Source organism: Bos javanicus, chromosome 20, assembly GCF_032452875.1.
Source record: "Bos javanicus breed banteng chromosome 20, ARS-OSU_banteng_1.0, whole genome shotgun sequence".
Classification (NCBI taxonomy): Eukaryota; Metazoa; Chordata; class Mammalia; order Artiodactyla; family Bovidae; genus Bos; species Bos javanicus.
This window is the reverse complement of record NC_083887.1, coordinates 35,707,420-35,730,812: the sequence shown is the minus strand read 5'-3', so window position 1 is coordinate 35,730,812 and position 23,393 is coordinate 35,707,420. Positions and strand designations below refer to the sequence as shown.

The 23,393-nt window shown below is 43.2% G+C and overlaps 1 long non-coding RNA gene across 1 annotated transcript; it reads left to right on the top strand.

Annotated features, from left to right (window-relative positions):
* Positions 1-3,976: 3,976 nt before the first annotated feature.
* Positions 3,977-13,656, top strand: LOC133233356 (uncharacterized). The gene is made up of 3 exons (XR_009731690.1): positions 3,977-4,056; positions 12,535-12,717; positions 13,048-13,656. It is a non-coding gene; the product is annotated as an uncharacterized LOC133233356 (long non-coding RNA).
* The last annotated feature ends 9,737 nt before the right edge of the window (positions 13,657-23,393 follow it).

The following is a 23,393-nucleotide window of genomic DNA, read 5'->3' as shown; positions in this document are numbered from 1 at the left end:
CTGCAGCTCCTCCAACAAGGACAAAGGACTGACAGCAACTCTAACTCCCTCAACTCTGGGCTGCTTGCCCCTTCTCCATGCTTCCCTAGGGAAGAACAGCAGTTTACTCCTATTGCAGCATCGTTTCCACTTTATTGTACTAATTCACTGCCTCAATGGCAGGCATTTGCACCCAACGCAATGCCTGGTCCATAATGGCCCCTCAATTTTCTGTTTAGTCACTAAGTCGTGTCCAGCTCTTGTGACCCCATGGACCCTCCAAACCTGTTTAACCTGTTGGTTAAAACATGAGAGAATTTGCGCTCATTACTCACTTTGAGACAGTGATGACCATCCTCATCCGACAGAGTGGCATCTGGATTTCCCAGATAAGGAACGGGTATGCCCTTTCGTGCCACTTTCTGGGTCCTCAGCTTCACCTAGACCTTCTTGGCCAAGAACGGGCTTCCCTGGTAGCTCAGCTGGTAAAGAATATGCCTGCAATGCAGGAGACCCTGGTTCTATTCCTGGGTGGGGCAGATTTCCTGGAGAAGGGATAGGCTACCCACCCCACTATTCCTGGGCTTCCCTGGTGGCTCAGATGGTGAAGAATCTGCCTGAAATGTGGTAAACCTGGGCTTTATCCCTGTGTTGGGAAGATCCCCTGGAGAAGGGAATGGCTACCCACTTTAGTATTCTTGTCTGGAGAATTCCATGGACAGAGGAGCCTGGCAGGCTACACTCAATGGGGTTGCAAAGAGCTGGACATGACTGAGCAACTTTCATTTTCACTTTTGGTCCAGAGATGCACGGCAAGCTTCTCCAGAGCTGTGCTTCCAGCAAGAGTGCATCACTTAGAAATGGGTCAGAGACAGAACCAAGAACAAGGACAGAAAGTGAGTCAGGGGTGGGAGTTTTACAAAGTCAAGGCCTTTTAATACTCCTTTTAGAGGAGACACAAATACATTGGCCACCTGAGACTCCAATACTTCGGCCCCCTGATGCAAAGAACTGACTCATCGGAAAAGACCCTAATGCTGGGGAAGACTGAAGGCAGAAGGAGAAGGGGACGACAGACAATAAGATGGTTGGATGGCATCACCGACTTGATAGACATGAGTTGGAGCAAGCTCGGGAGTTGGTGATGAACAGATGGGGAAGCCTGGTGTGCTGCAGTCCACAGGGTCACAAAAAGTCAGACAAGACTGAGCGACTGAACTGAACTGAACTGAGAGGAGACACCAAGGGCCATGCCACTCAAGAGGTGCCTTGAAATCTTAGAGCTAAGGTAAGCAGTTTTTTGTAAAGTGGCCCCTAGTTTGACTGTAAGTGTTCTGGCACCAGTATTAACAGGCTCACCAGCCCAAGTGCACAGTCCATTGGGCAGAGTAGTAATAGTGGAGATGGAAGCCTTGGGGGGCAGGCAGAAATGCCATCTGGAGATTGAAGGGCAGGTTTCCAGGAGTAGCTCTGTGCTGTCATTTGTACAGAGAGGGCTGTGCCACAGGTGGCCCTTGAAACCGTGGGAGTGGGTGCGATCACAGAGGGATGAACATGCAGAGTGACAAGGACTGAGCGGGGAAGATGGCAAACAGTTCCTCAGTGTCTTGTATTTTCAGTTAATTTTTTAAAATTTTTAATTGAAGGACAATTGCTCAAAATCCAGTAATTTGAGAGGCAAATGTCAATAGAGAGGAAAGATGTTTTAATCAGAAAAGCCAATTATCTGGGGAGATTGTGGACTCATGTCCTGAGACCAACTTCAAAGACTGCTCAGCCATGACAGAGAAAAGGGGGGAATAAATCAAGAGATATCACTTTGATGACAGAGGTCCGTCTAGTCAAAGCTATGGTTTTTCCAGTAGTCACGTACAGATGTGAGAGTTGGACCATAAAGGAGGCAGAGCACTGAAGAATTGATGCTTTAGAGCTGCGGTGTTGGAGAAGACTCTTGGACAGCAAGGCGATCAAACCAGTCAATCTTAAAGGAAATCAACTCTGAATATTCATTAGAAGGACTTATGCTGAAGCTCCAATACTTTGGCCTCGTGATGCAAAAAGCCAACTCATTGGAAAAGACCTGGATGCTGGGAAAGATTGAGGCCAGGAGAAGAAAGGGATGCCAGAGGATGAGATGGTTGGATGCATCATCAACTCAATGAACATGAGTTTGAGCAAACTCAGGGAGATAGTGAAGGACGGAGGAGCCTGGCGTGCTGCAGTTCACGGGGTCGCAAAGAGCTGGACGTGACTGAGTGCCTGAACAACAACAACAACAATCAGTCAGTCACTGAGGCAGGAGGCTGGATTCTGTATAATTCTGTGTTGTACCAGGCTGGCTGACTCTTCAGATGTTATTTCATTCGCATGATCTGCCTATAGGATTGCTAAGGGGACTGTTGGGGGTGGAGAGTCATTTTTTAACTGCTTAATTCTTCATTCTTACTTCATTTTATCTAGGGAAAAAAACCAACAGTTTAAGCAAGGCTTGGTGTGCATTCAGGAGAGAAGTTATGTTAAATTACCTAGTGATCTCATTCATGTAATTAGGTTGTTTTAAGGCTAGAGGGGATAGAAATAGACAAAAAGGAAAGGGGCAGAAGAACTGCTATCAGTTCCCCACCATCAAACACCATTCCGTTTCTATGGATTACGGGCAAAGGTCCATCTTCTGTAACTTCATCTTGACACAGTGTCTGTATTCTCAGAGTGGAAGATGATAGTATCTCTTTTCTGACAACTTTAGTTGCCCACTTACATATGCAGGCAGAGCAAGCTACAATTTTTTTGATGTCTGCAAAGATATAGATTATTATAAGCAATAATGTTAATTCCAGGGCTTCCTTGGTAGGTCAGTGGTTAAGAATTCTGCCTGCCAATACAGAAGACATGGGTTTGATCCTTGGTTTGGGAAGATGCCCTGGAGAAGGGAATAGCAACCCACTCCAGTATTCTTGGCTGGGAAATCCCATACACTGAGGAGCCTGGTGGGCTACAGTCCATGGGGTCGCAAAAGAGTTGGATATGACTTAATGACTAAAGAACAATAACAATATTAATCCCATTCTCTTAAGGCCAGCTCTTGGGATTGTACTGGCCATAGATTCAGTATTGCTCAAGATGAAGCAGCTTATGTCATAGCTACAGTCTGGTCAAGAAGTTAGCTTTTTTCCTCTCTCTGGAGGCAGTTATATATCTGTAAAACAACTCAGGAATGTACATCAGACAGAGTCTGGGACTCTATTGTTTAATCATTAATTGATCAGTTTTATACTTGCTGGGGGAGGAAAACTCCAGGGTTCTGCTTGGTTCAAATCCCCCCTTTTCTTTGATTTTCCTCAGTCCTGAGAAGGAACAGGTGCATAACCCAGAAAAGGCATAACCCAGAAAAGTTTTAGATCAACAGGTTAATCATAACTTTGCAGAAGAACCCACAGGGTCAATATTCAGTTTTGCCATCAGACGCTGCTTGAGAATTACTGGTAGCGTCCGAGTCTGATACGGCTCAGAAAATTCAAGTTCTCAGCAATATCAGAAAGTACTGAAATCATATCCACGATGGCCACCTAGTTTTACCTTGGATGTCTGAACCACTACCCGATTTTGACTTTCAAATGCATTTTTCTCTTTGATGACCAAAACTGATGTCACTGTTAATGGTTTCAGTGCTTCTCTAGATATGAGGAGGTGCAAGAATTTGGGTTCATAACATGTCTTGGAAATATCTAACAATTTGAAGATCTATTCTGAGAGTTTTTCTCAGCACACTCATCTCCATCCTGAACTCCTTTCAGGGTGTGTTGAAGGTCAATGACTGCAGTAACTTGTGACTTAATCCTTGTAGAGGGAGGTGGCAAGTGCCAAGTTTTAGTTGGCAGGGCCCCCGAATGGTCATAAATTCAATCATGACTCGGGAGGCATTTCATAACCACTTCATACCGTGGTGTTTGGAATCTCATTCCAAGGTCAGGACTAGGACTTTTTGTGTGCTTGTGCTCAGTCTCTCAGTCATGTCTGACTCTGTGCAAATACATGGGCTGTAATCTGCCAGGCTCCTCTGTCCATGGAATTTTCTAGGTAAGAATCCTGGACTGGGTTTCCATTTCTTACTGCAGGGGATCTTCCTGACCCAGGGATCGAACCCACATCTCTTACATCAGCAGGTAGGTTCTTTAGCACTGCGCCACCTAGGAAGCCCTAACAGTGGCCAAAAGTCTCTGGGTCACCTGTCTTACTAGTCTGTTATAGTCCAGGAAAGATATTGCCTCATGTTTCTTCTTCCCAAATCTAGAGTTACACTACTGCAATCATTGATCTCATATAGAACTACATATCTGACCAAATGCTTCAAGTCTTCTGATCATCATTATTTTTGTCAGAGGCCCAATCACATATTTGGTGATATAAGCAGTAACAATTTTGCGAAACAGGCAATATATTAATAATATAGTTAGCAGTATTAGTAAGATCATAAGTAAGAATTTAAGTCAAGAGCTTCCATCAGGTACAGCCCAGTATAATTCCCAGGTCATCTGATTTAGTCTGTTCTGTATCAATCCTAATCTTTATGGGAAATTATATATTGGCATTGTACATGAGGCACTCAGCCCAATTTCCCCATGTTACTAGACTGGCTATCCTTACTATGGCTTAATTATTCCCAACATAAGGGAGCCTTTAAGCTTAAACGACCATGCTGCTGCTGCTGCTAAGTTGCTTCAGTCATGTCCGACTCTGTGCGACCCCATAGATGGCAGCCCACAAGGCTCCCCGATCCCTGGGATTCTCCAGGCAAGAACACTGGAGTGGGTTGCCATTTAAACGACCATAGCCTGGTGTTAACCACATAAGCCCATCCCATAGCTGTGAGAAGACTTTGTTACGGACAAGATCAGAGAAGGTATTAATTGGTCAGGAGCGGGGATCTCACCTAGTTATAATATCAATAGTGGTCTGAGCAGAGGTGTAATTTCTTTCTTCAAGAATAAATTTCCTAAGGGCCTTGGAGTAGAGAAATCCACCAAGATGACCCAGAGGTACTGGATATAGGTAATTGACCATAAACTTGACAATTGGACTTGTTTTAACTGCATCATATTGTGAAATACATTTGGTTCATAAGCAAAATATAAGCAGTTATCGAAGTGACTGGTGCCCAGGCCTGATCTGGCATTTTGGACCAACTGTCTACTTCAGATGTCACCATCTTCTCATCCTGGTCTGGTAGTTTCCCCTCAGTTTGAGCATTGTTTTAAGATGACTTCGAGGTTGGCAGTCCTCTCTATAGGCCAGTCCAGTGCAGGGGCCCCTTTTAAAGGGAAATGTTAATATGAGAGTCAATTCCCTTCAGTTTTGCTGTGCATGAGCTAGTTTGTTGCTGCTTAGTATCTCAGTCGTGTCCAATTCTTTGTGACCCCATGGACTGTAGCCCACCAGGCTCCTCTGTCCATGGGATTTCCCAGCAAGAATAATAGAATGGGTTGCCATTTCCTTCTCCAGGGGATCTTCTGGATCCAGGGATCGAACCCACGTCTCCTGCATTGGCAGGTGGTTTCTTTACCACTGAGCCACGAGGGAAGCCCATGAGCTAGTTAACAGTATTGAATAAAGGTCCTTTCATCAGGGTTGGTGTCAGTCCTTTAAATTATGTCTTTTCTCGTATGCATAGGGCTTTCCAGGCAGTGCTAGTGGTAAAGAACCCGCCTGCCAATGGAAGAGATGTAAGAGAAACAGGTTCGATCCCTGGGTTGGGGGATCCCTTGGAGGAGGAAATCGAAACCCACTCCAGTATTCATGCCTGGAGAATCCCATGGACAGAGGAGGCTGGTCCACAGTGTCGAAGAAAGTCAGACATGACTGAAGCAACTTAGCAGGCACACAGTGTGCATAATCTCCTGGTTGCAAGTCATGGGGCATCTGATCTCCATCCAAAGATAGATGACCAGATAAGCTTCAGAATACTTGGAGTGTTCTTTTAATAATTCAATTAAACATTGCAATAATCTAACATAATAGCAAGGAACCATCTGGGCAGTGAGTTGCTGCCCAGGTCTTAGTTATGGTACGTGGGACCCTTGTTGCACCACGTGACGTCTTCCTTGTGCACAGACCCTCTAGTTGCAGTTGTGGTGTGGAGGCTCAGTACTTGTACTGTGGGGCCCTTTAAGTCATCTGAATTTGCTTTTAATATCTTTTGTCACTTTAGTTCAAGGAATAATTATTGTCTCATGGTGACCTATGATTTTATTTGACCAAATGTTTTGAAGCTTTTGACAAACTTCCCAAATATCCAATTTATTTGAAGTTCTTTTAATCTCCCACTAACTGTGGGATGCTTTAGAGGATCCCTGAGGCATCCCAGAAAGAAATACTTAACTAAGATAACAAATGAAATTATAACATTATACAAGGATATACCCAAATTTTAGAAACTTTATATCATTCCCAGAATGTTTCTATTAATAACATCCGTACACCATAAGGTTTATCACTCAGGTGATAATGTATTCCATATAATTTAATGTAAATAATCCTAGTTAAACTTATGTGTGTGAAAGTCTTAGTCACTCAGTTATATCCTACTCTTTGTGACCCCATGTACTATAGCCTGCCAGGCTCTTCTGTCCATTGAATTCTCCAGGCAAAAATACTGGAGTGAGTACCCATTCTCTTCTCCATCTTCCTGACCTAGGGATCGAACCTGGGTTTCTTGCATGGCAGGGAGATTCTTTACCATCTGAGCCATCAGGGAAATCTCAGGTAAACTTATATAAGCACTGAATTTCTTTTAAGCAAGTGAAGTAGAGTCCATTGACAAATTAATTTTGATAATACCATACAAAGATAGTTTACACATAGACATATAAACAGATACAACCAGAGATCCCATAGCTGCATTTTCTAAACTTAGTCATGAATCAGGTAGTATAATATAAAACTACCAGTTTATAAATAACAGTTGGAATAAGTTAAAGTTTACAAGGCTCCTTTACTCATTTCCCCCTTCAATCTCAAGAATTAGAGATGATCTAGATAAGATAAATGTTTCTGAGAGTCCTGGTTTCAAGGCACTGAGAGAGAAAAGCAAGTTCTCCTAGAAGGACTTTTTCCCTCTGGGTCACAATTCTGAAAAGATGTTTTATCAAGCTAATATTTTTTCTAACTGCATATGCAAAAAGAATCAGTTTGAAAATTTTTCAAAAGAGTTTCACCTTAATCAATTTTCTATGAAATCTAAAGAATATTGTGGCCACATCATGTTATAATAAAATATCATCTTTTTCTTAGTCACAGGCTCATAGTTAAAATTTTTCCAGTGAGACAGAATTCACCCAAGAGGGCTCTGCACTAAACAGAACCACAATTGCCCATTTCAGAAGGCGGAATGGTAATCGCAGATCACAACTCAGACACCAAGTACAAAGCACACACATGCACGGCCGTCACAGATAGACCAGACCTCGCCCTGATCAGGCACTCCCTGAGATACAAATAACTCAACAGCATATGCACATCAGAACAAACTGCCCCCCAAAACAGCATTCCTTGCCCAAATGATGCCTGGTGCTCAAAAATGACCCTCAATATCAGATACACATCAGGATCAACTGACCACAGAAGGAGGCTGCCTGGGCACTGTCCAGTGGACAAATCCAGTTCCTGGAGCTTGTACACTAGTCTCAAGGGCACTTTTCCATTTCTGTGGACTCCTAAAGCAAAAATTGGCAGGTAGTGCAAAGCAGTAAAGAGACCGGAGAGTCCACAGAACTAATAGTTTCAGTGGCTACTGGGACCTCCCTGAGAAGTGCCCCTCTCAAGGCCACCACAAGCAGATGGCTCATCGTGACTGTTCTGAAGGGCTGCTGCAGCCATTGGCCTTAGTCTGGAAAGCCCAGAGGAGCCAGACGACATGAGAGCACAGGCCCACCATGGAAACCAGAATCCATCACCCAACTCAGGTTTGGCTTAGGAAGCCAATACTTTGAGAGGCAAGGGTCGATAGAAAGGAGAAGTGCTTTAATTAGAAAAGTCAGCAATCTGAGGAGAAGATGGATTCATGTGCCAGGACCAACTCCAAAGATTCTGCTCAGCCACGACAGTTTTCAAAGGAAAAAAAGCGGGAAGAAAGAATCTCAGTGAATCCTTAAGGCAGGAAGTTGAATATCACATCATTCAGCATTATATGCAGATTGGCTGACTCTTTCTTTAGAAGCTATTTAGTTTTCATGATCTGCCTGCAGGAGTGCTAAGGGGACTCTTGGGGCTAGAGAGTTAGTCATTTTTTTTAACTGCTTAATTCTTCATTCTTATATCATTTTATTTAGAAGAAGAATCAACAGGTTAGGAAAGGCATGGTGTGCATTCAGGAGAAGAGAAGTCAGGAGTTAGGTTAAACTGCCTAGTCATCTCATTTCTATAATTAGATTCTTTAAAGGTTAGAGGGTAACAGAATTGGGCAAACAGGGGCAAAAGAGCTGCTTTCATCATCTTCTGTAAACTCTGCAGCGTTCAGCACAGCAACCACGCCTCCTTCATTTACTATTGCCTTCCGTGATTTCCACGTCACCATGTTTTCTGTTCTTTTTTGATCTTCCTGAACATTACTGTATAGCCTCCCTTGCTCCCTTGCTGGCTCTGTTCCTCTCTTGGTACCCTGAAAACAGAAACTTTCTCAAATTCCTTTTTGTCCCTCTCCTCTCCTTTTCCAAACTTTATCTTGACAATGGCATTCATGGTCTTAGCCACAACTTCTATGAAAATGTCTCCCATGAAGATGTCTTCTCTGAATCTAGGATTCAAACCCTGATGTGTTTCCTGATCACTCTGGACCTAGTCCTCTGGACTTGAGGAAAGGAGCAGAGTGCAGACTCCCTTCCACAAAGTGACCAGCAGCCCTGGGTTAATGCTGAAAGCCTACACTGCTCTGGTGGAATAGACGAGAACAGAGGCTGAGCAGCCTGCTGCAAGAGTGGCAGCAGGAGAGTTAGAAGGACCCGTCAACCAGGACACACACTCGAAGGACTGCAGTAAAGGTGGGAGGAGGAAGAGATGAAAGGTACAGATAGAAGTGGTGACACCTTAAGAGTTGTCTCATGGACCTGGAGTTCTGACGGTGGCACAGCTCTTAAATGGGTTGGGGCACCCCTTACAGGATCAGGAACAACACTTGGGCACTAATTTCCAGACCATGTTTCCATGGGGCTCTGCCACACCACTGCACTGGGACTCTGACTTAACATTGCCACATCATCGCACTGGGACCTACTTCCTCCTTCAGGTTCATTTGGCATCTGTTCTCCAGGGCTCTGCACTTGGCTTACCTCTTTTTCATTTCCTATTTTACTTTGCTGGGTCATCTTATTCACTCCCATGGCTTCAGATGCTATTTTTAGGTTGAAAACTTCCAAATATATATATCTCCAGCCTAAAATCCAGATCAGTAATTCTACCTATAGATTCCACAAGAACCTAAAAAATTGACACGCCCAAATGGAAACCACTGTACTCTCCGTCAAGCTGTTCCTTCACTTGTCCTCTCTTTATTGATAATGGCACAAGCAACCATCTGGTTATGCAAACCAGAAACTTCAGAGTTATCTCTGACTCATCTATCTTCCTCCATCCCTAAGTCAACTCTGTCTCTTAATCAGTTACTAATTTTTCACACTTTTCCTTCGCTACTGCCATTTTGTTGGTTATCTGCCATCATCTCTCACGTGGATATTCCAGCAGTCTTCCAACCAGTTACTTGTGTCTTTTCACAACCTCCCAATCTGTCCTCCAGGCCACTGTAGTTTTCTTTTCAAAGCAGGAAGCTGAACTTTCTCCATGGTTCAGTAACTGCTTGGTGCTCACTGCCAGATAAAATTAAACACAATGCCTGGCACAGTCTCCTTCCTCATTTGCCCTCTTCCTTCTAGATTTATTTACAGCCGTTTCCCAAATAGTACCTGGGGCTTCATCTACATCTATTGACAATCTGCTGAATAGCCCTGCTTTCCCCTAATGCCATATGTTTGCACACGCACGCCACTAGCTCGAATGCCCTTTTCCTTTACCCTAGTGGTCGGCCAACTCATCCTTCAACACTCAGCTTTTAGATCAGCTTCTCTTTGAAGCCTTCTCTGCCCTTTTCCTATTTCTCTAACCCTTCCACCACCACGTCACTGTACATACCTGGCATCTAGCACCTAGCCGACTGAGCTGTCATTTGTCATTGAGGCTTTTATCTTCTCCACTAAAATCTGAGCTCCTGAAGGGCAGGACCCTGTCTTCTGATTTCTCTTTGCTCCTCAGCCAGCATCAGTCTCTTAAACCATGTATTTTAGAATTCTAGTCCTATGAGTTATTAAAAGGTATTCCTCACCAGAGAATCTAGGGCCAAATATGTCTGGGGAAAGCTGCATATTGACAATACACACAAGCTTAGGGAGTGTTCAGCAGAAACCTGCTTGAACTGGTTTAATTCAGTCCCTCCAAATGCCAGGGCAAGAGGAGAGCCTTGTGAAGATCCTTATAACACACAGGCAAGGGACCAAGGTGGGGATGTGACCTGGTAACCCTAGAGAACAGAGAAGGCTCAAGGGGCTGTGGAGCACATCTGGAGAAAGCAACCTCCAGCTCTCACAACAGGAGAGTCACCAGTTTAACCCCAAAGAGGGAAACTCTCTGGTAGCCCAATACTTCCGGAGACTGACCTTCAGGATTGGATGTGAATATCAGAAGCATTTTATTATACAAAGAAAGTCAACTCTTCTTGGATGGCCCACCTCACGTCTTTGCTTTGGTCAGAATCAGCTTCAAACTGGCCTTCCCCAGGCTGAATTCCATGCCTAAACTCAACTCACTTCACACCTCCCAGCTGTTATCCTATGGTTGTTTATATTTTTCTGCATATGACATGTGCTGTGTGCTGTGCTAAGTCATTTTAGTTGTGTTCGACTCTTTGCAACCCTATGGACTGTAGCCCTGCAGGCTCCTCTGTCCATGGAGTTCTCCAGGCAAGAGTACTGGAGTGGGTTGCTATTTCCTTCTCCAGGAGATCTTCCTGACCCAGGGATTGAAACCGTGGTTCTTACGTCTCCTGCATCGGCAGGCAGGTTATTCACCACTAGTACTACCTGGAGCCTGGGTACTTGGAGGACCTGGGGGACATTTTCAGCAGCTGCTGAGGCTGAGGGGACAGGTCTTTTTTGTACTGCTTCTGCCCAGAGGAAAGAGAATTCTCTAGTTCCTATTTAACTCCCAGATCTATGGATGGAAGAAGGGAGCAGAGGAGCATCTCTGACTTGGATATCCAGTACATTCTCCCACAGAAGGCCAACCATTTTAAAAACAGGTTTGCACGGAGGCAGCCCCACATAGGGCTTTAGGGCAGGGACTGCACTCAGGATTGCATGGACTGCAATCCTGGCTTCTCCACTTACTTCTCTGTGACTCTGGGGAAATACTTGATCTCTCTTGTGTTTTCTCATCTATAAAATGAAGATAATAATCCTAGTAGCTACCTCCAAGGAGTCTAATAAGAACTAAACGAATTACAATTGATGTGAAGTTTAGAAGAGTGCCTAGCTTGTGGCAAATGCTATTTAAGTTTTATAAAATCAATCAATCAATATTAGTTTCTGCATTGGGGCAGACCCAAGATGAGACAAATAATGGCCAGATAGTGCAAATTAGCTATAGTTCTAGCACCTACTGTTTAAAAACAGTAATAAAAGCTAGTAGTTCTATTGTCTGATTCCATCCCCAGACAACCTATGAAGTGGGTATTATTTTCATGCTTTAGAGAGAAAAGAGGGTCAGAGGTTACCATGCTCAATGCTGTACAGCTCCACATTAGGTGAGGGAGCCAAGCTTCAAATTCATGTCTGTCCCACTTCCAAGACCTTCTCATCAGGTGATGACTTTTTCTCATTGGGGATGTTTGCTGCTGCTGCTGCTGCTAAGTTGCTTCAGTCGTTTCTGACTCTGTGCGACCCCATAGATGGCAGCCCACCAGGCTCTCCTGTCCCTGGGAGTCTCCAGGCAAGAACACTGGAGCAGGTTACCATTTCCTTCTCCAATGCATGAAAGTGAAAAGTGAAAGGGAAGTCGCTCAGTCATGTCTGACTCCTAGCGATCACATGGACTGCAGCCTACCAGGTTCCTCCGTCCATGGGACTTTCCAGGCAAGAGTACTGGAGTGGGTTGCCATTGCCTTCTCTGGGGGAATGTTTGGGTTAGAGGCAACCCGTTACTTCCCTTGACTTACTAGTCAGGAAGTGGTTCATAAGCCTCTTTAATTACACAATTCATATCATAGCTCACCTATGTGTTTAGAGTTAAGTAATAATTTTATTAGAAAAGTTGAACTTTCATGTGACACTTTTTTTTCCCCACATACTACAATGAAAAGGAAGCCTCTTGGCTCCTTCAGCTTCTCCATTCCCACCGGTTCCATCCCCCAAAGTTCTGGATAACATTTCAAAAACAATCTATGCATTTGTAAACATCTTATGTATAATCTCTAGAAATGAGATCCTACTTCATACATGGGTGTCTTCCTATTTGCAGACGGTCAAAAGGAGTGACGGTTCATTAACCCAGGGTGAGTAAAGCAGGGGATCAACACACCTTACTCAGCAACACTCCACTCATGACTCATTGTGACCACTGAATATGAGACCTGGAAGCCCCAGAGATGAACCTACTTCTCCCTGTCCATTTGACAAGCAAGTAAATCAATGCCCAGAGAGGGTAAGTAACTTTCTCTAAATCTCACAGTAAGTCAGTGGTAGAACCAGAATCATCAGAAGACTGGCAGTCAGGTGCATGGGCTTATATGCAGTAGTATAGGTAACAAGTGTCACAAACTTGGAATTGACTTAGAGGTAATCATGTGATATTAATGATATCTTTAACCTGCCAATCAGAATTTTGGATTGTGTATCTACCCTACCTCTGTGTCTAGAGAGGCGGCTTCTATCAGAAGTAATCTATGGATTTGTAAACATTTTTTAAAGAATAGACAAATGAGATCATAGTTTCATAGTGATACAGGTCATTGCTTATGTTTCCAATGTACAGATGAGGAAAAGGAGGTACCAGGAATGACTCAGCAGCTCACCACAAGAATCTCCTGAAAGCCTGCCTGGCCTTCTGTCAGATGCACTTGGTTGAATTGCTTTTCAGTATTATTACTGAGGTCTTATTGTTGAGAACACTTTCTTTGGGTTTCCTGCTTATTTCTAAGCTGAATAAAATCTATGTGTGTGTGTGTGTGTTATTATTATTTTTTTTCTGTTTGCTTTCTCAAACTTCAGCTTCCATGACCTTAAAAAAAGGAAAAAAAAAAAAAAAAAGGGAAGCACAGCTGTGCTGGTCTAAAAGCAGCCTGTTTGCAACATGATATGGGACCTGGACCGCGAGCTGCTAAACCCTGGTGTAGGGTTCTCTAAACATACTTCAACCGTTTTTTCCAAGTGGCAATTGGTTTATTTCCATTGAAACACTTGAAGATGATGAATTTACAGTACATTTCCCACTCTACTGAATGAGCAATGATAAAAGGGTAGTTATGTATGTCAGAAGGGAAAATAGCTAATGGATTTTTTTTATTTGAAGAATAGACCATCTTTAGCAGTCCTTGCATTTAGCCAAATTCTTTGTTAAAGTTAGAATTGGTTAATACAACATTCTCATAGTTCATAGTTTTTATTAAGATTGATATTTGATGGACCCAACAGTCCAACATCACTTTCTACTTTAAAATGTAAGATTCTCTGTACAAAATCATTTGCTCCATAAACCTGGGAAACCTGGTGAATATGTGAACCAATTCTGGAAAATGTTTCTGAGTTGTTTTTCTATTTGATTCAGAGTTTACTGTATGTGTGTGTGTGTGTGTGTGTGTGTACATATATATATAATATAATATAATATATGTGATATTATTCTATGGTTTTGCCAAAGCCATAATCTCCTCTTTCAGTGTAGGCATAATGAGTGATCTTTCTGTATGAGAATAGCACAGAAAAGCATAAAGTGATAGTTCCTTCCAAGTCCAAATGGTAGAATTATATGATTTAAGTTGTGGAGTCAGGACTAATCTCATAGGCTTTGGAAATTGCTCCCTCTCATCCTTCTAACCTCCTTCCTCTCTTTTATCTAAGGAGAGTGAAGTAGGTAAATATGACTAAATTTATGAGAGTGGAAGGAAATGTGGTGAAACTTTTAAGGTCCTACTTTAATACCTATGACTAATGAAACATTCATTATGGTGTTAAATAAATCTTCAGGAGATTTCAAAGCAAAGTCTGCTGTTCTTTTCATCCCATTAAGTTACCATCTAGGAGCCCTATCCTATCAAGGATTGCTTCTTCTCATTGGTTGTCCTTAACAGTCCAATCCAAATATGACTTTTTAGTTCTTCAAAAGTGACATTTGAGCCCTTCCCAACCCTTCTACATGTCTCCATGTTCACTCCCTTACCTCCCGAGTCACACCACTATGACCACCTTTAGGGTTCTTCTTGCTGCCTTGGGTAAAATTCCCAGCCTCAACTATGTCTTCACCGACACAGCCAGACTTGCCTTCCTTTGCCAAATACTTACAAAAGCGATGCCCTCCCGGCCTCCACCAAATTCTCCAGCAGAGCTCCTGCTGCTGTATTTCTAAAATATGTCACCCAAGGGTGACTTTGCTTCCCCTCCTCCCCACTCAACCGGGAGTCATCTGACAATGTCTGGAGACAGTTTCTGGTTGTCACAACCACGGGAGGAGAGTGTTATTGGCATTTAGTGGGTAAAGGGCGCTGACTTATAATGCACAGGACAGCCCCTCACTACAAAGAAGCATCCAGAGCCAAATGTCAACAGATCCGAGGTTGAAAAGCCCCGTTCTGAGTGATAGTGGAGGCCTCTATTCTCTTCTGCGAACTTTGGCAGAGAAACGAAAACACACCCAAACAAAACCTATCCTCCAGGCACACGTAGCAGAACCCACTGCTCTCTCCCTCCCTTCTTAGCTCAGGATTGAAGGAAACAAGCAGGATCTTGTGGCACCAGTCTCTTCCTTTCTCATGTGGTTTCTTCTCCCTGCTGGACAGGAATTGGGACAGAGGGGTCCATCCAGAGAGAAGAACCCATTCAGACCAGTGGTTTTCAACCCAAGCTATATTACATGTTCATGTCATTTCAAATATTTTAAATATTTAGAATGTGGATACTCAGAATTCAAATCGAATTGTTCTGGGATAGCGTCTGGGTGATATTTCTAAAAAACTCACCTGATAATACCACTGTGTAGCCAGGGTTAATAGCCCCCTGAGCTGGCTGCCTGGTCGTGGTGGGGAGAGCAGATCTCCCCAAAGAGCTATGGGAAGTTATTCTTCTGGGGCCCTTCAACAGTGTGGTCACTGTGGGAAGTCTTTCAACTTGGTCATCTGGGAAAATGCAGATTATCTGAGTGTCTTTGTTCAAAGTCTTTCTATATCTCAAACTGGGATTTACTGTAATTTTTAAATATTTATCAAAATCAGGAAGAGAGTAAATCAAAGGTTAAAAGCTATCTCCATAATTAAGCATTTCCTGCTAGCTATTTATGTATTAGAGAAAAAATATCTTTTCCTCTTTCAGATAGATAAAATAATCCTAAATTAAAGCTTTCAGATGAATTACAGTTTATGAAAAATAATGGGTTAGTATCATAAATCACAAACATTGTCTCTATGAAATATGACCAGCCTCTGTACATTTCCTCTCCAATTCAAAACAATGGAGTCCCTACAAGGCAAATTCATCTAGCGTTAACCTGGGAATCATTACTGTGTTCTCACTGATGAAACTGCTAAAAATCCTTCTTGATGCTCAAGAATCCTATTAAATAACCTATAACTTAAGTATATCATGTCTAATTTCAGTTTATTTCCTATTCTACTGGCCCATACACTCAACATTCCAGAGCAGAATAAACACGAGAAGTTGAGAAGCATGCAACCTAGTTCACACCACAGTATCACTTTGACAAGTCACTTTCCCTAGGCTGCTTCTGAGTCACAAAAGTGATGGTATCACCAGGTGATAAGTAAAATCCTTTTCAAGTTAAGGAATTAGCAAGAAGGCAGATTAGCAATTTGAGTGTGTTAGTCGCTCAGTCGTATCTGACTCTTTGGGACCCCATGGACTATAGCACACCAGGCTCCTCTGTCCATGGGATTCTCCAGGCAAGAGTACTTGAGTGGGTAGTGATTCCCTTCCCAATCCAAGGATCGAATCCAGGTCTCCTGCATTGCAGACAGATTCTTTACTAACTGAGTAAGTAGCAATGAAGCATCTGGTTTTCGGTCTTGGCATATAGTGTGGAAACATGGTATGTATCAATTTAATAAATATTTACTGAGCCCTCTTGCTACAAAAAATTTGGGGCATTGCTATGGAGAATTCAAAAGAAATAGCAATTATATCTCTGAAGTTTTACTATAAATAAGATTATAATTTGTTGCAGAGATACAGTCACATCAGGTAAAAAACATTTAGAAATGCCAAATGGCATTTCATTAAATCGGTGAACATTTATGCGAAATCTACTGCATGAGTTAGATCCTACCCTAATGAATATCACAGATAACAGTGCTGACAGGTTTAGGGAGCAGTGGAAACTTTTCTTCTTTTATGTAAGCTGCAGTAACCCACTCCACTGACATTGCAGTTAGTGGCCTGGTGTTATCTACTGTCTCAAGTATCCTTCAAATACTTAGCTTACTACTGTGGAAATAATATCTGTTTCTCCTATTTCTGGGTAATTCTAAAACTTCTCTCCCTATCAGTTGCTCCACCAGCTCAGATGAGCACCTCTTCTGGGTTCCACTGTATGCTTCCAAGTTGAGAGCTGGTAGTCATCAATAATTTGGCAACTAATTTAATTAAATATGCATTAATTGAGTACTTAGTAGGATATGTGCATCTCAAGCATTGTGATAAATACTGGCAAAGATTTGTTCAATGTTCAGAGATAGCTCATTCATTCATTCATTTACAAATACTTACTTAGTGCCTATTCCTCCCATCAGTATCTAAGCCATGTAGCATACATTGGAGAAAAGAGTAGATACGATACCTAGCCTTAAGGAGCCTGCAGCTTAATGCAAGAATAGACAAAAAACAAGTGAATGGACAAGCAACAAGAACAGTGGCAATTTCCCAAAATACTAAGTTCTACAAAGGAAACCAATAGGGTGCAAAGATAATGGAAGGGGTAGCCTCTACTCGTCAAGTCTTCCCTGAAAAGTTTTCTCAGACATCTCAGCTGAGGCCCCACCAGCAGAAGAGCCCATCATGACAAGAGGAAGGTGATACTCCCCCAGGCCATGGGGCATAGCACAGGCTAAGGCTCAGAGACAGGAATGGGCCTGTTGTGTTGAGCCTAAATCAGGTGTGTGGTTAGAGAGGAGGGTGGTGGGGATGAGGCTGGGGGCAGACCACACAGGGCTTTATGGCCATGGTATAGCAACTTACGTAAAGCCAGAGGGAAATCTTGTGCTTAGTCACTCAGTCGTTTCTGACTCTTTGCGATCCCTTGGACTGTACCCCACTGGGCTCCTATGTCCATGGGGATTCTCCAGACAAGAATGCTGGAGTGGGTTTCCATGCCCTTCTCCAAGGGATCTTGCCAACCCAGGGATCGAACCCAGGTCTCACACATTGCAGGTGGAGTCTTCACTGTCCTAGACACCAGGGAAGCCTGAGGGAAATTGTTAGAGGATATTCAACCAGGGATGGAGAAGATCCATTTACATTTTAGCAAATAACTCTGGATGCTAAACAGAGACTGTATTGAAGTGGGACATTTGTGGTTCTAGGGGAGGTCATATATGAGGTTGGGGTGACCGGGACCGGGCAAGTGGCAATGGGAATACAAAAAAAAAAAAAAAGAATTGTGGTCTATTTTAGGGAAAGAAGCGATAGGACTGTGATGGACAGGGAGGAGAATGAGAGAAAGAGAAGATGCATGTGAAAGTGTCAAGGAGGCTGATGCACACACACACCTGAAGCTTGGGAATGAGCTCAGGGCTGGGGACAAAAATGTACAAGCCTCTGGCAATGGCATGGTGTCAGAGGATAGGAACAGGTTGTCAGGCATAGAATTAGACAGAGAAGGAGCCTTGTACCGAGTAATTCCAACATTCACAGAAGTTAAACCATGTGCTCTGCCCAAGGTCCCTGGAATTGTCTCTTGTCACCATGTGCAGGAAGCAACACCATAGGAATGGATCCACCGTAGTGTAGCATTGATGTTTTCTGTCTGCATGAAAAGAAAGTGTAGAAAACAGAAAGATACATAGGACAGGAAGTGGGGCAGATTCCCAGGAAGGCAAGGAAGCACCGCTTCCGGCTCCTGTCCTAGCACCAGCCAACCCCCTCCAAGATCCTGGATATAATTTTGTATTTGTAATTTGGTACTATTTTCTTCTAAGAGGGCTCCCAAATTAAGCAAGCTCAGGCCTCACAGAATCTGACTCTGCGTCTGATGGGAAAATGAAGGAACAGGGCATGAAACCAAAACCGCCCAGTGACCTGACAGTTTGGCTTCCAATGGGGCCTTTTGATACAACTGCTTGTGCTGAGCCAGCTAGAAGTTGTGGGCAAACAGATTCTTGAAGAAAAGCTTTATTGTTCAAAGCTACTTCCTGACCTATTCACGTGCACCTCAACCAGAGGCATGGTGACCGCATTGTGCAAAAGAAAGGTAAATCCTAGGTCAAGGTTGGGAAAATGGAGTTCAGCCCTGGGCAGCACAGTTGGCTGACAGAACACCCTGTGTGCAACCGACAGAAAATCCCCACCCTGCCAACCAAGAGAACATCTAGATCTGCAAAACTAAAACGTTTGAAAAAGACAAGGAATGGATAGGCAGACTGGCTGCCTAATTTACAAGACCCAGTGAAAAATGGGAATGCGGATGGGCCTCTTGTTCAAAAAGTATTAAGAATTTCAGGATAATAAGAGTGTAAAGCCAGTCCCTTGGACTGCAAGGAGATCCAACCAGTCCATCCTAAAGGAGATCAGTCCTGAGTGTTCATTGGAAGGACTGATGTTGAAGCTGAAACTCCAATCCTTTGGCCACCTGATGCGAAAAGCTGACTCACTTGAAAAGACCCTGATCCTGGGAAAGATTGAAGCCAGGAGGAGAAGGGGATGACAGAGGATGAGGTGGTTGGATGGCATCACCATCTCAATGGACATGAGTTTGGGTAAACTCCAGGAGTTGGTGATGGACGGGTAGGCCTGGCGTGCTGTGGTCCATGGGATCGCAAAGAGCTGGACATGACTGAGCAACTGAACTGAACCGAATTGAAAGCCAGGAGCAGGCACGATTCCAAGCAGGAGGCTTACATGGCTCTGGCTTCCCTGGTGGCTCTGATGGTAAAGAATCTGCTTACAATGCAGGAGACCGGGGTTCAATCCTTGGATGGGGAAGATCCCCTGGAGAAGGGAATAGCAACCCACTCCAGTATCCTGGCCTGGAGAATTCCATGGACAGAGGTACAGTCCATGGAGAGTCCATGGGGTTGCAAAGAGTCATACATGACTGAGCAACTAACATATGTTCTTGACATGGCTCTACAGGTCACATGACCATGACGTCAGCACTGGGAACAGGAGAAAACTTAGGGGGCTCAAATTTATTGGGCATGTTCTATATTCCAGACAGAGGGCAAAACATTTACAATTCATTTTATTTCATAACAACACTGCAAAAAAAAAAAAATACTACCAACATTCCACAGGCGAGAAAAAGTCTCAAAAAGGTTAGGTTATTGTATATACACACACAGGTAGTATGTTTATGTGAGTTTAAAGGGACAGAGAAAAGGGAATAGAAGTCATTGCCCAATGACTTCTGAACCAGGAACAAATGGGTTTCTAGTATTAAGCTCATTTAACAAAGCTAAGATGTCAAAACGGCTTGCTTACTATATGTGAGAGCCACAATTGAGGCAGTGACTAGGAAACTGAAAGCACAATTGTCTTTTACCATTTCCTTGAACTGTTTAGCTTTATACTAAAGGTAGGTTGTCATTTCAACAAAAGCAGACACGTCTGGAAGCTTCTCGACTTTCGGTTTTTGTATTTAGCTACCCTGGTTGGCACAGAGTTAAATGACTAACTGCTTTATTTGCAATTTATTTATATTAAAAGTGAAATGTCAAGTTCACACAGGGTGAAATAAAGGCCTCTTTATAAACATGCAAACAAACGCAAGTGTTCACTGCCAAAAATATCCAAACAAACCAAACCAGAGACAAGAAATATTTCCTCAGTTCAAATGGTAGAGTCCTTCCACATGGCCTCTCCAACAGATGAGAGGAAATCCTGACATCCAAGACCAAACTCAATCAAATGCTAACTTAATGTCATCCCTTGGAAGACACCAAGTTAAAGAGGATTGCTACTTCTCTGACTAATGTGAACACTGTGGACATCCATATTACAAACTGAGGCCAAAAAAAATCTAATAAGAAATGGGAATTTGTAGTATTTTGCCCAACAGTCTTCAGTTGTTTGAACACTTTCCTATCATCACTTATGCCTGTCTATTTACACACATCTGAAGTATCATTGCACTGTCACTAAGTCACTTCAGCCGTGTCTGACTCTGCGACTCTATGGACCGTAGCCCACCAGGCTCCTCTGTCCATGGGATTCTTCAGGCAAGAATACTGGGATGGGTTGCCATGTCCTCCTGCAGGGATCTTCCCAACCCAGGGACTGAACCCACGTAACTTTTACACATCTCCTGCATTGGCAGGCGGGTTCTTTACCACCAGCGTGACCATGAAGATTTCTTTTACAGAGAATTGTTTACTTGAGTGTAAACATACACATACATGCTTATATTGGAACTTCAAGCACAGGTGTTCTTATCTTTATGATGCTTTAGCAAGGAGGGTAACAGGAGGATCTGCATACTCCTGATCCCAGAGATGACAGACATGTAGCTCGTAAAGTACATGTGGATCCGACATGATTATCACCAAGGAGACACGACCTGGTATCAATACAAGGAGCTAGAAGTGAGCCTGGAAGTTGCCTGTGCCAACTCCATGGCCCTTGAAACTGGTGAAACGGGTTTGGAACTTACTTTGATCTATACTCGTGAAACTCAGGGCTTCCATTGAGAGGATAGTTTGTAGGATTGCAGTTTTGGTACCTTTTCTGAGAAGGGAAGAAATGGAAATTGGCCTCTTTTCTTTCACCTATCACCCTATATAAAAGTAAGTGGCAGGGCTACAAACTCAATCGCTCCATGTGCAGAAACAATCCCCACTGGTATGAAAAGAGCAGGCATAACATGTTTGGTGAACTCAAAGGACTGGTCTTAAACAAGGAATTTAGATTATTCTCAGACTTGTCAGTAACTGAGGTACATTTTGGCTTACTTCATGAAAAAGACACGGCTGAGATCTTGTTCCTAATTTCAGAGGTAGGGGAAACCCTGCATTTCTTAAGCAAATAACACAACATGTAAAGAAAGCCCAATACTTATTCCAGCAAATCTTGATCAATTTATTAGCACATATATGGTATAAAGTTTGCTGACTTATGAACAGGAAGGAAATCACTGGAAGAACAATCTTTATTAATTGACCCAAAAAAGGGGGCCAGAATGTCCTTATCCTGACTGTTCTAGGGAATGTCATCACCAGTGATGTACAGGGGCCCAGCACTCAGAGTAGATAGTTTCTGTTGCAGAGACAAAATGCACAAAGGCCAGAGTGAGACGCTGGTTTAAATCTCATCTCTGTTAGTTCCTGATTTTGCTAAACTCTCAGCATCAATATCCTCGTCTGTAAAATGGGGATATTAATATCATCCTTTGAAAATGCCACCATTTCCTACTTATTATCTATGCTCCTTTGCTTCCTTTTCAGAAGATGATTTTGTTCAGTTTTATGACATTTTATTAGGACACTCATTTCCCAGACTTTGATAAAGTTGGGGTAGCTGTGTGACTTGTTTCTGGTAATTGAACTCAAAGCAGGTGTCATTGAGCTGGGATGTCCTGATGGAGATAAATTCAACAGGCAAATGCTTTTGCTCTTCACATCCCTTCTCTTCCTGCTGGGAATGGGCTAAAGACCCAGAGATAGGATGAATACCGAGAAATGAAGTCACATCCTAAGAGTGAAGGGACAAGGAGGATTAAAAAGCCTTGCTCCTTGAGCAGCCGAATATATCCTGGGTTGCTCATCCTTGAGTTCCTTGTTGTATGGAGAGAAGAGGAGGAGGAGGAAAAGGAAGGTGGGGGGGAAGGTGGGATAGAAGGAGGAAAAAGGAGAGAAGAGAGGAAGGGAAGGAAAAAGGAGAGGGGGAAGCTGCCATTCATTAGGTCAAGCCACATGCAGCCAAATACAACCCTAACTGAGATACTACCCATCAAGCATGGCGTGAAGATTGTACGAGAGTGACATTCTCAGCACAGAGCCTGGTACAAAGACTTTAGAAACGGTGGTGTATACTGAGTCACTTACAGGAATGAGCGAGGGGCCCATCCCGAGCCGTAGAGGAGTAATTCCCTGCTGAAGTGGGTGCCTTCCTCCGCCTGGACCAGGTGGCCTGGCTTTTCGGCAGCATCGTTCCATCTGCGGCTTCAGGGAAGCCTGTGCAGTGCCGCATCCCCAGCAACTGCAGAGCTCGTGTCATTCATCTTGCCCCCTAACTGCCTCCAGGAGAGGTGCCACATCCAATGTCATTTCAAGGCTAGTGAACCCAGTGTGACTTTGAATGTCATTAAAATTCCTGTTTTCTTTTCATTGCACTTTATAGGGAAATTTAAACTCTTAAAAGAACCAGATGTGGTACCTCGCGCAGGTTCATGGCCCAGGAATTGGTCTAAAAATCAAACTTAATGACTGTTTCCCCTAATAACTTCCACATCCAAAAAGTTAAGAAAGGCAGTCTTCCTAGGAATGGAGTCTTCGAAGCTAACAGCACCACAATTGTGATGGTAGCACCTCAAAGGCCCTGCACATGTAACATATGTGATGACCACGGGATGGCCTCGTCCTTCCTGGTTTCTACACGGTTTCAGGATAACGAAAGAAGCATTTACAACTTGAAGTAAACTTGTATTGCCATTCAGATATAACACTAGTTTGGTTCACAAAATTACTTTATCATTTTACAAGTGGAAACCAATTTATCTACATCTGAGTTTAATCTCCTTTTCTTTTATTATCAGTTTCACTGAGGTATACTTTTGTGAGGTGGAAGCTTTGCTGAGATGATATACAATAAACCGCATGGATTTCAGGTATACAGTTTGATAAGTTATGACATACAAACACCCCTAGGAAACCATCACCACCATCAAGATGATGGTTCTGTGTTCATCATCTTGTTTTTCTTGTGCCCTTTTGTAACCCTTCCCTC